We start from the raw sequence: 13,917 nt of genomic DNA, 5'->3' as shown, positions 1-13,917 counted from the left end.
AAAACGAAAAAACCAAGTCAACGGTACCAGGGATTCCCAGCCAGTCTCCCATGCTGGTACTTGCCTAGCCTCAAGCTGCTTAGCATTTGCGATCTGACGAGGGCAGGCACATTCAGCTTAGTGTGGCCATTGACCGATTGCTTTCGCGTCTGCTAGTCTTTTCAAGATGAAAACAATCGTAAGGGAAAGCTTTGAGAAAAACAAAATAGCAAGTCAACGGTACCAGGGATTCCCAGCCAGTCTCCCATGCCGGTACTTGCCCAGCCTCAAGCTGCTTAGCGTTTGCGATCTGACGAGGGCAGGCACATTCAGCTTAGAGTGGCCATTGACGGACAACTAGCACCACAGCGGGTCTTTTCAAGAGATATAAAATTGTAAGGGAAAGCTTTGATAAACCCCCCCCCCCCAAAAAAAAAAAAAAAGAAACTTGCCCAGCCTCAAGCTGCTTAGCATTTGCGATCTAACCAGAGCTGGCACATTCAGCTTAGAGTGGCCAATGACAGATTGTTCACACCAGTGCGGCTCTTTTCAAGAGGAATACAATCGTCAGGGAAAGCTTGGATCAAAACGAAAAAACCAAGTCAACGGTACCAGGGATTCCCAGCCAGTCTCCCATGCTGGTACTTGCCTAGCCTCAAGCTGCTTAGCATTTGCGATCTGACGAGGGCAGGCACATTCAGCTTAGTGTGGCCATTGACCGATTGCTTTCGCGTCTGCTAGTCTTTTCAAGATGAAAACAATCGTAAGGGAAAGCTTTGAGAAAAACAAAATAGCAAGTCAACGGTACCGGGGATTCCCAGCCAGTCTCCCATGCCGGTACTTGCCCAGCCTCAAGCTGCTTAGCGTTTGCGATCTGACGAGGGCAGGCACATTCAGCTTAGAGTGGCCATTGACGGACAACTAGCACCACAGCGGGTCTTTTCAAGAGATATAAAATTGTAAGGGAAAGCTTTGATAAACCCCCCCCCCAAAAAAAAAAAAAAAAAAGAAAAAAGAAACTTGCCCAGCCTCAAGCTGCTTAGCATTTGCGATCTGACCAGAGCTGGCACATTCAGCTTAGAGTGGCCAATGACAGATTGTTCAAACCAGTGCGGCTCTTTTCAAGAGGAATACAATCGTCAGGGAAAGCTTGGATCAAAACGAAAAAACCAAGTCAACGGTACCAGGGATTCCCAGCCAGTCTCCCATGCTGGTACTTGCCTAGCCTCAAGCTGCTTAGCATTTGCGATCTGACGAGGGCAGGCACATTCAGCTTAGTGTGGCCATTGACCGATTGCTTTCGCGTCTGCTAGTCTTTTCAAGATGAAAACAATCGTAAGGGAAAGCTTTGAGAAAAAAAAAATAGCAAGTCAACGGTACCGGGGATTCCCAGCCAGTCTCCCATGCCGGTACTTGCCCAGCCTCAAGCTGCTTAGCGTTTGCGATCTGACGAGGGCAGGCACATTCAGCTTAGAGTGGCCATTGACGGACAACTAGCACCACAGCGGGTCTTTTCAAGAGATATAAAATTGTAAGGGAAAGCTTTGATAAACCCCCCCCCCCAAAAAAAAAAAAAAGAAACTTGCCCAGCCTCAAGCTGCTTAGCATTTGCAATCTAACCAGAGCTGGCACATTCAGCTTAGAGTGGCCAATGACAAATTGTTCACACCAGTGCGGCTCTTTTCAAGAGGAATACAATCGTTAGGGAAAGCTTGGATCAAAACGAAAAAACCAAGTCAACGGTACCAGGGATTCCCAGCCAGTCTCCCATGCTGGTACTTGCCTAGCCCCAAGCTGCTTAGCATTTGCGATCTGACGAGGGCAGGCACATTCAGCTTAGTGTGGCCATTGACCGATTGCTTTCGCGTCTGCTAGTCTTTTCAAGATGAAAACAATCGTAAGGGAAAGCTTTGAGAAAAACAAAATAGCAAGTCAACGGTACCGGGGATTCCCAGCCAGTCTCCCATGCCGGTACTTGCCCAGCCTCAAGCTGCTTAGCGTTTGCGATCTGACGAGGGCAGGCACATTCAGCTTAGAGTGGCCATTGACGGACAACTAGCACCACAGCGGGTCTTTTCAAGAGATATAAAATTGTAAGGGAAAGCTTTGATAAACCCCCCCCCCAAAAAAAAAAAAAAAAAAGAAACTTGCCCAGCCTCAAGCTGCTTAGCATTTGCGATCTAACCAGAGCTGGCACATTCAGCTTAGAGTGGCCAATGACAGATTGTTCACACCAGTGCGGCTCTTTTCAAGAGGAATACAATCGTCAGGGAAAGCTTGGATCAAAACGAAAAAACCAAGTCAACGGTACCAGGGATTCCCAGCCAGTCTCCCATGCTGGTACTTGCCTAGCCTCAAGCTGCTTAGCATTTGCGATCTGACGAGGGCAGGCACATTCAGCTTAGTGTGGCCATTGACCGATTGCTTTCGCGTCTGCTAGTCTTTTCAAGATGAAAACAATCGTAAGGGAAAGCTTTGAGAAAAACAAAATAGCAAGTCAACGGTACCGGGGATTCCCAGCCAGTCTCCCATGCCGGTACTTGCCCAGCCTCAAGCTGCTTAGCGTTTGCGATCTGACGAGGGCAGGCACATTCAGCTTAGAGTGGCCATTGACGGACAACTAGCACCACAGCGGGTCTTTTCAAGAGATATAAAATTGTAAGGGAAAGCTTTGATAAACCCCCCCCCCAAAAAAAAAAAAAAAAAAAAAAAAAAAAAAAAGAAACTTGCCCAGCCTCAAGCTGCTTAGCATTTGCGATCTGACCAGAGCTGGCACATTCAGCTTAGAGTGGCCAATGACAGATTGTTCAAACCAGTGCGGCTCTTTTCAAGAGGAATACAATCGTCAGGGAAAGCTTGGATCAAAACGAAAAAACCAAGTCAACGGTACCAGGGATTCCCAGCCAGTCTCCCATGCTGGTACTTGCCTAGCCTCAAGCTGCTTAGCATTTGCGATCTGACGAGGGCAGGCACATTCAGCTTAGTGTGGCCATTGACCGATTGCTTTCGCGTCTGCTAGTCTTTTCAAGATGAAAACAATCGTAAGGGAAAGCTTTGAGAAAAAAAAAATAGCAAGTCAACGGTACCGGGGATTCCCAGCCAGTCTCCCATGCCGGTACTTGCCCAGCCTCAAGCTGCTTAGCGTTTGCGATCTGACAAGGGCAGGCACATTCAGCTTAGAGTGGCCATTGACGGACAACTAGCACCACAGCGGGTCTTTTCAAGAGATATAAAATTGTAAGAGAAAGCTTTGATAAACCCCCCCCCCCAAAAAAAAAAAAAAGAAACTTGCCCAGCCTCAAGCTGCTTAGCATTTGCAATCTAACCAGAGCTGGCACATTCAGCTTAGAGTGGCCAATGACAAATTGTTCACACCAGTGCGGCTCTTTTCAAGAGGAATACAATCGTTAGGGAAAGCTTGGATCAAAACGAAAAAACCAAGTCAACGGTACCAGGGATTCCCAGCCAGTCTCCCATGCTGGTACTTGCCTAGCCCCAAGCTGCTTAGCATTTGCGATCTGACGAGGGCAGGCACATTCAGCTTAGTGTGGCCATTGACCGATTGCTTTCGCGTCTGCTAGTCTTTTCAAGATGAAAACAATCGTAAGGGAAAGCTTTGAGAAAAACAAAATAGCAAGTCAACGGTACCGGGGATTCCCAGCCAGTCTCCCATGCCGGTACTTGCCCAGCCTCAAGCTGCTTAGCGTTTGCGATCTGACGAGGGCAGGCACATTCAGCTTAGAGTGGCCATTGACGGACAACTAGCACCACAGCGGGTCTTTTCAAGAGATATAAAATTGTAAGGGAAAGCTTTGATAAACCCCCCCCCCAAAAAAAAAAAAAAAAAAGAAACTTGCCCAGCCTCAAGCTGCTTAGCATTTGCGATCTAACCAGAGCTGGCACATTCAGCTTAGAGTGGCCAATGACAGATTGTTCACACCAGTGCGGCTCTTTTCAAGAGGAATACAATCGTCAGGGAAAGCTTGGATCAAAACGAAAAAACCAAGTCAACGGTACCAGGGATTCCCAGCCAGTCTCCCATGCTGGTACCTGCCTAGCCTCAAGCTGCTTAGCATTTGCGATCTGACGAGGGCAGGCACATTCAGCTTAGTGTGGCCATTGACCGATTGCTTTCGCGTCTGCTAGTCTTTTCAAGATGAAAACAATCGTAAGGGAAAGCTTTGAGAAAAACAAAATAGCAAGTCAACGGTACCGGGGATTCCCAGCCAGTCTCCCATGCCGGTACTTGCCCAGCCTCAAGCTGCTTAGCGTTTGCGATCTGACGAGGGCAGGCACATTCAGCTTAGAGTGGCCATTGACGGACAACTAGCACCACAGCGGGTCTTTTCAAGAGATATAAAATTGTAAGGGAAAGCTTTGATAAACCCCCCCCCCAAAAAAAAAAAAAAAAAAAAGAAACTTGCCCAGCCTCAAGCTGCTTAGCATTTGCGATCTGACCAGAGCTGGCACATTCAGCTTAGAGTGGCCAATGACAGATTGTTCAAACCAGTGCGGCTCTTTTCAAGAGGAATACAATCGTCAGGGAAAGCTTGGATCAAAACGAAAAAACCAAGTCAACGGTACCAGGGATTCCCAGCCAGTCTCCCATGCTGGTACTTGCCTAGCCTCAAGCTGCTTAGCATTTGCAATCTGACGAGGGCAGGCACATTCAGCTTAGTGTGGCCATTGACCGATTGCTTTCGCGTCTGCTAGTCTTTTCAAGATGAAAACAATCGTAAGGGAAAGCTTTGAGAAAAAAAAAATAGCAAGTCAACGGTAACGGGGATTCCCAGCCAGTCTCCCATGCCGGTACTTGCCCAGCCTCAAGCTGCTTAGCGTTTGCGATCTGACGAGGGCAGGCACATTCAGCTTAGAGTGGCCATTGACGGACAACTAGCACCACAGCGGGTCTTTTCAAGAGATATAAAATTGTAAGGGAAAGCTTTGATAAACCCCCCCCCCCAAAAAAAAAAAAAAGAAACTTGCCCAGCCTCAAGCTGCATAGCATTTGCGATCTAACCAGAGCTGGCACATTCAGCTTAGAGTGGCCAATGACAGATTGTTCACACCAGTGCGGCTCTTTTCAAGAGGAATACAATCGTCAGGGAAAGCTTGGATCAAAACGAAAAAACCAAGTCAACGGTACCAGGGATTCCCAGCCAGTCTCCCATGCTGGTACTTGCCTAGCCTCAAGCTGCTTAGCATTTGCGATCTGACGAGGGCAGGCACATTCAGCTTAGTGTGGCCATTGACCGATTGCTTTCGCGTCTGCTAGTCTTTTCAAGATGAAAACAATCGTAAGGGAAAGCTTTGAGAAAAACAAAATAGCAAGTCAACGGTACCAGGGATTCCCAGCCAGTCTCCCATGCCGGTACTTGCCCAGCCTCAAGCTGCTTAGCGTTTGCGATCTGACGAGGGCAGGCACATTCAGCTTAGAGTGGCCATTGACGGACAACTAGCACCACAGCGGGTCTTTTCAAGAGATATAAAATTGTAAGGGAAAGCTTTGATAAACCCCCCCCCCCAAAAAAAAAAAAAAGAAACTTGCCCAGCCTCAAGCTGCTTAGCATTTGCGATCTAACCAGAGCTGGCACATTCAGCTTAGAGTGGCCAATGACAGATTGTTCACACCATTGCGGCTCTTTTCAAGAGGAATACAATCGTCAGGGAAAGCTTGGATCAAAACGAAAAAACCAAGTCAACGGTACCAGGGATTCCCAGCCAGTCTCCCATGCTGGTACTTGCCTAACCTCAAGCTGCTTAGCATTTGCGATCTGACGAGGGCAGGCACATTCAGCTTAGTGTGGCCATTGACCGATTGCTTTCGCGTCTGCTAGTCTTTTCAAGATGAAAACAATCGTAAGGGAAAGCTTTGAGAAAAACAAATTAGCAAGTCAACGGTACCGGGGATTCCCAGCCAGTCTCCCATGCCGGTACTTGCCCAGCCTCAAGCTGCTTAGCGTTTGCGATCTGACGAGGGCAGGCACATTCAGCTTAGAGTGGCCATTGACGGACAACTAGCACCACAGCGGGTCTTTTCAAGAGATATAAAATTGTAAGGGAAAGCTTTGATAAACCCACCCCCCAAAAAAAAAAAAAAAAAAGAAAAAAGAAACTTGCCCAGCCTCAAGCTGCTTAGCATTTGCGATCTGACCAGAGCTGGCACATTCAGCTTAGAGTGGCCAATGACAGATTGTTCAAACCAGTGCGGCTCTTTTCAAGAGGAATACAATCGTCAGGGAAAGCTTGGATCAAAACGAAAAAACCAAGTCAACGGTACCAGGGATTTCCAGCCAGTCTCCCATGCTGGTACTTGCCTAGCCTCAAGCTGCTTAGCATTTGCGATCTGACGAGGGCAGGCACATTCAGCTTAGTGTGGCCATTGACCGATTGCTTTCGCGTCTGCTAGTCTTTTCAAGATGAAAACAATCGTAAGGGAAAGCTTTGAGAAAAAAAAAATAGCAAGTCAACGGTACCGGGGATTCCCAGCCAGTCTCCCATGCCGGTACTTGCCCAGCCTCAAGCTGCTTAGCGTTTGCGATCTGACGAGGGCAGGCACATTCAGCTTAGAGTGGCCATTGACGGACAACTAGCACCACAGCGGGTCTTTTCAAGAGATATAAAATTGTAAGGGAAAGCTTTGATAAACCCCCCCCCCCAAAAAAAAAAAAAGAAACTTGCCCAGCCTCAAGCTGCTTAGCATTTGCGATCTGACCAGAGCTGGCACATTCAGCTTAGAGTGGCCAATGACAAATTGTTCACACCAGTGCGGCTCTTTTCAAGAGGAATACAATCGTTAGGGAAAGCTTGGATCAAAACGAAAAAACCAAGTCAACGGTACCAGGGATTCCCAGCCAGTCTCCCATGCTGGTACTTGCCTAGCCCCAAGCTGCTTAGCATTTGCGATCTGACGAGGGCAGGCACATTCAGCTTAGTGTGGCCATTGACCGATTGCTTTCGCGTCTGCTAGTCTTTTCAAGATGAAAACAATCGTAAGGGAAAGCTTTGAGAAAAACAAAATAGCAAGTCAACGGTACCGGGGATTCCCAGCCAGTCTCCCATGCCGGTACTTGCCCAGCCTCAAGCTGCTTAGCGTTTGCGATCTGACGAGGGCAGGCACATTCAGCTTAGAGTGGCCATTGACGGACAACTAGCACCACAGCGGGTCTTTTCAAGAGATATAAAATTGTAAGGGAAAGCTTTGATAAACCCCCCCCCCAAAAAAAAAAAAAAAAGAAACTTGCCCAGCCTCAAGCTGCTTAGCATTTGCGATCTAACCAGAGCTGGCACATTCAGCTTAGAGTGGCCAATGACAGATTGTTCACACCAGTGCGGCTCTTTTCAAGAGGAATACAATCGTCAGGGAAAGCTTGGATCAAAACGAAAAAACCAAGTCAACGGTACCAGGGATTCCCAGCCAGTCTCCCATGCTGGTACTTGCCTAGCCTCAAGCTGCTTAGCATTTGCGATCTGACGAGGGCAGGCACATTCAGCTTAGTGTGGCCATTGACCGATTGCTTTCGCGTCTGCTAGTCTTTTCAAGATGAAAACAATCGTAAGGGAAAGCTTTGAGAAAAACAAAATAGCAAGTCAACGGTACCGGGGATTCCCAGCCAGTCTCCCATGCCGGTACTTGCCCAGCCTCAAGCTGCTTAGCGTTTGCGATCTGACGAGGGCAGGCACATTCAGCTTAGAGTGGCCATTGACGGACAACTAGCACCACAGCGGGTCTTTTCAAGAGATATAAAATTGTAAGGGAAAGCTTTGATAAACCCCCCCCCCAAAAAAAAAAAAAAAAAAAAAAAAAGAAACTTGCCCAGCCTCAAGCTGCTTAGCATTTGCGATCTGACCAGAGCTGGCACATTCAGCTTAGAGTGGCCAATGACAGATTGTTCAAACCAGTGCGGCTCTTTTCAAGAGGAATACAATCGTCAGGGAAAGCTTGGATCAAAACGAAAAAACCAAGTCAACGGTACCAGGGATTCCCAGCCAGTCTCCCATGCTGGTACTTGCCTAGCCTCAAGCTGCTTAGCATTTGCGATCTGACGAGGGCAGGCACATTCAGCTTAGTGTGGCCATTGACCGATTGCTTTCGCGTCTGCTAGTCTTTTCAAGATGAAAACAATCGTAAGGGAAAGCTTTGAGAAAAAAAAAATAGCAAGTCAACGGTATCGGGGATTCCCAGCCAGTCTCCCATGCCGGTACTTGCCCAGCCTCAAGCTGCTTAGCGTTTGCGATCTGACGAGGGCAGGCACATTCAGCTTAGAGTGGCCATTGACGGACAACTAGCACCACAGCGGGTCTTTTCAAGAGATATAAAATTGTAAGGGAAAGCTTTGATAAACCCCCCCCCCAAAAAAAAAAAAAAGAAACTTGCCCAGCCTCAAGCTGCTTAGCATTTGCGATCTAACCAGAGCTGGCACATTCAGCTTAGAGTGGCCAATGACAGATTGTTCACACCAGTGCGGCTCTTTTCAAGAGGAATACAATCGTCAGGGAAAGCTTGGATCAAAACGAAAAAACCAAGTCAACGGTACCAGGGATTCCCAGCCAGTCTCCCATGCTGGTACTTGCCTAGCCTCAAGCTGCTTAGCATTTGCGATCTGACGAGGGCAGGCACATTCAGCTTAGTGTGGCCATTGACCGATTGCTTTCGCGTCTGCTAGTCTTTTCAAGATGAAAACAATCGTAAGGGAAAGCTTTGAGAAAAACAAAATAGCAAGTCAACGGTACCAGGGATTCCCAGCCAGTCTCCCATGCCGGTACTTGCCCAGCCTCAAGCTGCTTAGCGTTTGCGATCTGACGAGGGCAGGCACATTCAGCTTAGAGTGGCCATTGACGGACAACTAGCACCACAGCGGGTCTTTTCAAGAGATATAAAATTGTAAGGGAAAGCTTTGATAACCCCCCCCCCCCAAAAAAAAAAAAAAAAAGAAACTTGCCCAGCCTCAAGCTGCTTAGCATTTGCGATCTAACCAGAGCTGGCACATTCAGCTTAGAGTGGCCAATGACAGATTGTTCACACCAGTGCGGCTCTTTTCAAGAGGAATACAATCGTCAGGGAAAGCTTGGATCAAAACGAAAAAACCAAGTCAACGGTACCAGGGATTCCCAGCCAGTCTCCCATGCTGGTACTTGCCTAGCCTCAAGCTGCTTAGCATTTGCGATCTGACGAGGGCAGGCACATTCAGCTTAGTGTGGCCATTGACCGATTACTTTCGCGTCTGCTAGTCTTTTCAAGATGAAAACAATCGTAAGGGAAAGCTTTGAGAAAAAAAAAATAGCAAGTCAATGGTACCGGGGATTCCCAGCCAGTCTCCCATGCCGGTACTTGCCCAGCCTCAAGCTGCTTAGCGTTTGCGATCTGACGAGGGCAGGCACATTCAGCTTAGAGTGGCCATTGACGGACAACTAGCACCACAGCGGGTCTTTTCAAGAGATATAAAATTGTAAGGGAAAGCTTTGATAAACCCCCCCCCCCCCAAAAAAAAAAAAGAAACTTGCCCAGCCTCAAGCTGCTTAGCATTTGCGATCTGACCAGAGCTGGCACATTCAGCTTAGAGTGGCCAATGACAAATTGTTCACACCAGTGCGGCTCTTTTCAAGAGGAATACAATCGTTAGGGAAAGCTTGGATCAAAACGAAAAAACCAAGTCAACGGTACCAGGGATTCCCAGCCAGTCTCCCATGCTGGTACTTGCCTAGCCCCAAGCTGCTTAGCATTTGCGATCTGACGAGGGCAGGCACATTCAGCTTAGTGTGGCCATTGACCGATTGCTTTCGCGTCTGCTAGTCTTTTCAAGATGAAAACAATCGTAAGGGAAAGCTTTGAGAAAAACAAAATAGCAAGTCAACGGTACCGGGGATTCCCAGCCAGTCTCCCATGCCGGTACTTGCCCAGCCTCAAGCTGCTTAGCGTTTGCGATCTGACGAGGGCAGGTACATTCAGCTTAGAGTGGCCATTGACGGACAACTAGCACCACAGCGGGTCTTTTCAAGAGATATAAAATTGTAAGGGAAAGCTTTGATAAACCCCCCCCCAAAAAAAAAAAAAAAAAAAAAAGAAACTTGCCCAGCTTCAAGCTGCTTAGCATTTGCGATCTGACCAGAGCTGGCACATTCAGCTTAGAGTGGCCAATGACAGATTGTTCACACCAGTGCGGCTCTTTTCAAGAGGAATACAATCGTCAGGGAAAGCTTGGATCAAAACGAAAAAACCAAGTCAACGGTACCAGGGATTCCCAGCCAGTCTCCCATGCTGGTACTTGCCTAGCCTCAAGCTGCTTAGCATTTGCGATCTGACGAGGGCAGGCACATTCAGCTTAGTGTGGCCATTGACCGATTGCTTTCGCGTCTGCTAGTCTTTTCAAGATGAAAACAATCGTAAGGGAAAGCTTTGAGAAAAACAAAATAGCAAGTCAACGGTACCAGGGATTCCCAGCCAGTCTCCCATGCCGGTACTTGCCCAGCCTCAAGCTGCTTAGCGTTTGCGATCTGACGAGGGCAGGCACATTCAGCTTAGAGTGGCCATTGACGGACAACTAGCACCACAGCGGGTCTTTTCAAGAGATATAAAATTGTAAGGGAAAGCTTTGATAAACCCCCCCCCCCCCAAAAAAAAAAAAAAGAAACTTGCCCAGCCTCAAGCTGCTTAGCATTTGCGATCTAACCAGAGCTGGCACATTCAGCTTAGAGTGGCCAATGACAGATTGTTCACACCAGTGCGGCTCTTTTCAAGAGGAATACAATCGTCAGGGAAAGCTTGGATCAAAACGAAAAAACCAAGTCAACGGTACCAGGGATTCCCAGCCAGTCTCCCATGCTGGTACTTGCCTAGCCTCAAGGTGCTTAGCATTTGCGATCTGACGAGGGCAGGCACATTCAGCTTAGTGTGGCCATTGACCGATTGCTTTCGCGTCTGCTAGTCTTTTCAAGATGAAAACAATCGTAAGGGAAAGCTTTGAGAAAAACAAAATAGCAAGTCAACGGTACCGGGGATTCCCAGCCAGTCTCCCATGCCGGTACTTGCCCAGCCTCAAGCTGCTTAGCGTTTGCGATCTGACGAGGGCAGGCACATTCAGCTTAGAGTGGCCATTGACGGACAACTAGCACCACAGCGGGTCTTTTCAAGAGATATAAAATTGTAAGGGAAAGCTTTGATAAACCCCCCCCCCAAAAAAAAAAAAAAAAAAGAAAAAAGAAACTTGCCCAGCCTCAAGCTGCTTAGCATTTGCGATCTGACCAGAGCTGGCACATTCAGCTTAGAGTGGCCAATGACAGATTGTTCAAACCAGTGCGGCTCTTTTCAAGAGGAATACAATCGTCAGGGAAAGCTTGGATCAAAACGAAAAAACCAAGTCAACGGTACCAGGGATTCCCAGCCAGTCTCCCATGCTGGTACTTGCCTAGCCTCAAGCTGCTTAGCATTTGCGATCTGACGAGGGCAGGCACATTCAGCTTAGTGTGGCCATTGACCGATTGCTTTCGCGTCTGCTAGTCTTTTCAAGATGAAAACAATCGTAAGGGAAAGCTTTGAGAAAAAAAAAATAGCAAGTCAACGGTACCGGGGATTCCCAGCCAGTCTCCCATGCCGGTACTTGCCCAGCCTCAAGCTGCTTAGCGTTTGCGATCTGACGAGGGCAGGCACATTCAGCTTAGAGTGGCCATTGACGGACAACTAGCACCACAGCGGGTCTTTTCAAGAGATATAAAATTGTAAGGGAAAGCTTTGATAAACCCCCCCCCCCAAAAAAAAAAAAGAAACTTGCCCAGCCTCAAGCTGCTTAGCATTTGCGATCTGACCAGAGCTGGCACATTCAGCTTAGAGTGGCCAATGACAAATTGTTCACACCAGTGCGGCTCTTTTCAAGAGGAATACAATCGTTAGGGAAAGCTTGGATCAAAACGAAAAAACCAAGTCAACGGTACCAGGGATTCCCAGCCAGTCTCCCATGCTGGTACTTGCCTAGCCCCAAGCTGCTTAGCATTTGCGATCTGACGAGGGCAGGCACATTCAGCTTAGTGTGGCCATTGACCGATTGCTTTCGCGTCTGCTAGTCTTTTCAAGATGAAAACAATCGTAAGGGAAAGCTTTGAGAAAAACAAAATAGCAAGTCAACGGTACCGGGGATTCCCAGCCAGTCTCCCATGCCGGTACTTGCCCAGCCTCAAGCTGCTTAGCGTTTGCGATCTGACGAGGGCAGGCACATTCAGCTTAGAGTGGCCATTGACGGACAACTAGCACCACAGCGGGTCTTTTCAAGAGATATAAAATTGTAAGGGAAAGCTTTGATAAACCCCCCCCCCAAAAAAAAAAAAAAAAGAAACTTGCCCAGCCTCAAGCTGCTTAGCATTTGCGATCTAACCAGAGCTGGCACATTCAGCTTAGAGTGGCCAATGACAGATTGTTCACACCAGTGCGGCTCTTTTCAAGAGGAATACAATCGTCAGGGAAAGCTTGGATCAAAACGAAAAAACCAAGTCAACGGTACCAGGGATTCCCAGCCAGTCTCCCATGCTGGTACTTGCCTAGCCTCAAGCTGCTTAGCATTTGCGATCTGACGAGGGCAGGCACATTCAGCTTAGTGTGGCCATTGACCGATTGCTTTCGCGTCTGCTAGTCTTTTCAAGATGAAAACAATCGTAAGGGAAAGCTTTGAGAAAAACAAAATAGCAAGTCAACGGTACCGGGGATTCCCAGCCAGTCTCCCATGCCGGTACTTGCCCAGCCTCAAGCTGCTTAGCGTTTGCGATCTGACGAGGGCAGGCACATTCAGCTTAGAGTGGCCATTGACGGACAACTAGCACCACAGCGGGTCTTTTCAAGAGATATAAAATTGTAAGGGAAAGCTTTGATAAACCCCCCCCCCCAAAAAAAAAAAAAAAAAAAAAAAAAAGAAACTTGCCCAGCCTCAAGCTGCTTAGCATTTGCGATCTGACCAGAGCTGGCACATTCAGCTTAGAGTGGCCAATGACAGATTGTTCAAACCAGTGCGGCTCTTTTCAAGAGGAATACAATCGTCAGGGAAAGCTTGGATCAAAACGAAAAAACCAAGTCAACGGTACCAGGGATTCCCAGCCAGTCTCCCATGCTGGTACTTGCCTAGCCTCAAGCTGCTTAGCATTTGCGATCTGACGAGGGCAGGCACATTCAGCTTAGTGTGGCCATTGACCGATTGCTTTCGCGTCTGCTAGTCTTTTCAAGATGAAAACAATCGTAAGGGAAAGCTTTGAGAAAAAAAAAATAGCAAGTCAACGGTACCGGGGATTCCCAGCCAGTCTCCCATGCCGGTACTTGCCCAGCCTCAAGCTGCTTAGCGTTTGCGATCTGACGAGGGCAGGCACATTCAGCTTAGAGTGGCCATTGACGGACAACTAGCACCACAGCGGGTCTTTTCAAGAGATATAAAATTGTAAGGGAAAGCTTTGATAAACCCCCCCCCCCCAAAAAAAAAAAAGAAACTTGCCCAGCCTCAAGCTGCTTAGCATTTGCGATCTGACCAGAGCTGGCACATTCAGCTTAGAGTGGCCAATGACAAATTGTTCACACCAGTGCGGCTCTTTTCAAGAGGAATACAATCGTTAGGGAAAGCTTGGATCAAAACGAAAAAACCAAGTCAACGGTACCAGGGATTCCCAGCCAGTCTCCCATGCTGGTACTTGCCTAGCCCCAAGCTGCTTAGCATTTGCGATCTGACGAGGGCAGGCACATTCAGCTTAGTGTGGCCATTGACCGATTGCTTTCGCGTCTGCTAGTCTTTTCAAGATGAAAACAATCGTAAGGGAAAGCTTTGAGAAAAACAAGATAGCAAGTCAACGGTACCGGGGATTCCCAGCCAGTCTCCCATGCCGGTACTTGCCCAGCCTCAAGCTGCTTAGCGTTTGCGATCTGACGAGGGCAGGCACATTCAGCTTAGAGTGGCCATTGACGGACAACTA

The 13,917-nt window shown here is 47.9% G+C and overlaps 47 pseudogenes; all 47 read right to left on the bottom strand.

Moving 5' to 3' along the window:
• Positions 1-15: 15 nt before the first annotated feature.
• Positions 16-134, bottom strand: LOC143795272 (5S ribosomal RNA; annotated as a pseudogene).
• Positions 135-211: 77 nt separating this feature from the next.
• On the bottom strand, positions 212-330 carry LOC143798659 (5S ribosomal RNA; annotated as a pseudogene).
• Positions 331-579: 249 nt separating this feature from the next.
• Positions 580-698, bottom strand: LOC143795261 (5S ribosomal RNA; annotated as a pseudogene).
• A 77-nt stretch (positions 699-775) lies between these two features.
• On the bottom strand, positions 776-894 carry LOC143799513 (5S ribosomal RNA; annotated as a pseudogene).
• Positions 895-1,151: 257 nt separating this feature from the next.
• Positions 1,152-1,270, bottom strand: LOC143795250 (5S ribosomal RNA; annotated as a pseudogene).
• A 77-nt stretch (positions 1,271-1,347) lies between these two features.
• LOC143798993 (5S ribosomal RNA) lies at positions 1,348-1,466 on the bottom strand (annotated as a pseudogene).
• A 247-nt stretch (positions 1,467-1,713) lies between these two features.
• On the bottom strand, positions 1,714-1,832 carry LOC143798117 (5S ribosomal RNA; annotated as a pseudogene).
• Positions 1,833-1,909: 77 nt separating this feature from the next.
• Positions 1,910-2,028, bottom strand: LOC143798934 (5S ribosomal RNA; annotated as a pseudogene).
• Positions 2,029-2,278: 250 nt separating this feature from the next.
• LOC143795238 (5S ribosomal RNA) lies at positions 2,279-2,397 on the bottom strand (annotated as a pseudogene).
• Positions 2,398-2,474: 77 nt separating this feature from the next.
• Positions 2,475-2,593, bottom strand: LOC143798933 (5S ribosomal RNA; annotated as a pseudogene).
• Positions 2,594-2,857: 264 nt separating this feature from the next.
• Positions 2,858-2,976, bottom strand: LOC143795227 (5S ribosomal RNA; annotated as a pseudogene).
• A 443-nt stretch (positions 2,977-3,419) lies between these two features.
• LOC143798116 (5S ribosomal RNA) lies at positions 3,420-3,538 on the bottom strand (annotated as a pseudogene).
• Positions 3,539-3,615: 77 nt separating this feature from the next.
• Positions 3,616-3,734, bottom strand: LOC143798992 (5S ribosomal RNA; annotated as a pseudogene).
• Positions 3,735-3,984: 250 nt separating this feature from the next.
• Positions 3,985-4,103, bottom strand: LOC143798678 (5S ribosomal RNA; annotated as a pseudogene).
• Positions 4,104-4,180: 77 nt separating this feature from the next.
• On the bottom strand, positions 4,181-4,299 carry LOC143798991 (5S ribosomal RNA; annotated as a pseudogene).
• A 252-nt stretch (positions 4,300-4,551) lies between these two features.
• Positions 4,552-4,670, bottom strand: LOC143798885 (5S ribosomal RNA; annotated as a pseudogene).
• Positions 4,671-5,113: 443 nt separating this feature from the next.
• LOC143795215 (5S ribosomal RNA) lies at positions 5,114-5,232 on the bottom strand (annotated as a pseudogene).
• A 77-nt stretch (positions 5,233-5,309) lies between these two features.
• LOC143798658 (5S ribosomal RNA) lies at positions 5,310-5,428 on the bottom strand (annotated as a pseudogene).
• Positions 5,429-5,675: 247 nt separating this feature from the next.
• LOC143798803 (5S ribosomal RNA) lies at positions 5,676-5,794 on the bottom strand (annotated as a pseudogene).
• A 77-nt stretch (positions 5,795-5,871) lies between these two features.
• LOC143799512 (5S ribosomal RNA) lies at positions 5,872-5,990 on the bottom strand (annotated as a pseudogene).
• Positions 5,991-6,247: 257 nt separating this feature from the next.
• LOC143800360 (5S ribosomal RNA) lies at positions 6,248-6,366 on the bottom strand (annotated as a pseudogene).
• A 77-nt stretch (positions 6,367-6,443) lies between these two features.
• On the bottom strand, positions 6,444-6,562 carry LOC143799511 (5S ribosomal RNA; annotated as a pseudogene).
• A 246-nt stretch (positions 6,563-6,808) lies between these two features.
• LOC143798115 (5S ribosomal RNA) lies at positions 6,809-6,927 on the bottom strand (annotated as a pseudogene).
• Positions 6,928-7,004: 77 nt separating this feature from the next.
• LOC143799508 (5S ribosomal RNA) lies at positions 7,005-7,123 on the bottom strand (annotated as a pseudogene).
• Positions 7,124-7,371: 248 nt separating this feature from the next.
• LOC143795204 (5S ribosomal RNA) lies at positions 7,372-7,490 on the bottom strand (annotated as a pseudogene).
• A 77-nt stretch (positions 7,491-7,567) lies between these two features.
• On the bottom strand, positions 7,568-7,686 carry LOC143799507 (5S ribosomal RNA; annotated as a pseudogene).
• A 257-nt stretch (positions 7,687-7,943) lies between these two features.
• LOC143795192 (5S ribosomal RNA) lies at positions 7,944-8,062 on the bottom strand (annotated as a pseudogene).
• Positions 8,063-8,504: 442 nt separating this feature from the next.
• LOC143795179 (5S ribosomal RNA) lies at positions 8,505-8,623 on the bottom strand (annotated as a pseudogene).
• A 77-nt stretch (positions 8,624-8,700) lies between these two features.
• Positions 8,701-8,819, bottom strand: LOC143798657 (5S ribosomal RNA; annotated as a pseudogene).
• A 250-nt stretch (positions 8,820-9,069) lies between these two features.
• LOC143795167 (5S ribosomal RNA) lies at positions 9,070-9,188 on the bottom strand (annotated as a pseudogene).
• A 77-nt stretch (positions 9,189-9,265) lies between these two features.
• Positions 9,266-9,384, bottom strand: LOC143800345 (5S ribosomal RNA; annotated as a pseudogene).
• Positions 9,385-9,631: 247 nt separating this feature from the next.
• LOC143798114 (5S ribosomal RNA) lies at positions 9,632-9,750 on the bottom strand (annotated as a pseudogene).
• A 77-nt stretch (positions 9,751-9,827) lies between these two features.
• LOC143798502 (5S ribosomal RNA) lies at positions 9,828-9,946 on the bottom strand (annotated as a pseudogene).
• A 253-nt stretch (positions 9,947-10,199) lies between these two features.
• Positions 10,200-10,318, bottom strand: LOC143795155 (5S ribosomal RNA; annotated as a pseudogene).
• A 77-nt stretch (positions 10,319-10,395) lies between these two features.
• Positions 10,396-10,514, bottom strand: LOC143798656 (5S ribosomal RNA; annotated as a pseudogene).
• A 249-nt stretch (positions 10,515-10,763) lies between these two features.
• LOC143800328 (5S ribosomal RNA) lies at positions 10,764-10,882 on the bottom strand (annotated as a pseudogene).
• A 77-nt stretch (positions 10,883-10,959) lies between these two features.
• On the bottom strand, positions 10,960-11,078 carry LOC143799506 (5S ribosomal RNA; annotated as a pseudogene).
• Positions 11,079-11,335: 257 nt separating this feature from the next.
• On the bottom strand, positions 11,336-11,454 carry LOC143795143 (5S ribosomal RNA; annotated as a pseudogene).
• A 77-nt stretch (positions 11,455-11,531) lies between these two features.
• On the bottom strand, positions 11,532-11,650 carry LOC143799505 (5S ribosomal RNA; annotated as a pseudogene).
• Positions 11,651-11,895: 245 nt separating this feature from the next.
• On the bottom strand, positions 11,896-12,014 carry LOC143798113 (5S ribosomal RNA; annotated as a pseudogene).
• A 77-nt stretch (positions 12,015-12,091) lies between these two features.
• LOC143799504 (5S ribosomal RNA) lies at positions 12,092-12,210 on the bottom strand (annotated as a pseudogene).
• A 248-nt stretch (positions 12,211-12,458) lies between these two features.
• On the bottom strand, positions 12,459-12,577 carry LOC143795131 (5S ribosomal RNA; annotated as a pseudogene).
• Positions 12,578-12,654: 77 nt separating this feature from the next.
• Positions 12,655-12,773, bottom strand: LOC143799502 (5S ribosomal RNA; annotated as a pseudogene).
• Positions 12,774-13,032: 259 nt separating this feature from the next.
• LOC143795119 (5S ribosomal RNA) lies at positions 13,033-13,151 on the bottom strand (annotated as a pseudogene).
• A 77-nt stretch (positions 13,152-13,228) lies between these two features.
• LOC143799501 (5S ribosomal RNA) lies at positions 13,229-13,347 on the bottom strand (annotated as a pseudogene).
• Positions 13,348-13,593: 246 nt separating this feature from the next.
• Positions 13,594-13,712, bottom strand: LOC143798112 (5S ribosomal RNA; annotated as a pseudogene).
• A 77-nt stretch (positions 13,713-13,789) lies between these two features.
• LOC143799500 (5S ribosomal RNA) lies at positions 13,790-13,908 on the bottom strand (annotated as a pseudogene).
• Positions 13,909-13,917: the final 9 nt, after the last annotated feature.

This window comes from Ranitomeya variabilis, chromosome 1 (genome assembly GCF_051348905.1).
Source record: "Ranitomeya variabilis isolate aRanVar5 chromosome 1, aRanVar5.hap1, whole genome shotgun sequence".
Taxonomy (NCBI): domain Eukaryota; kingdom Metazoa; phylum Chordata; class Amphibia; order Anura; family Dendrobatidae; genus Ranitomeya; species Ranitomeya variabilis.
This window is presented reverse-complemented; position numbering and strand designations above follow the sequence as displayed.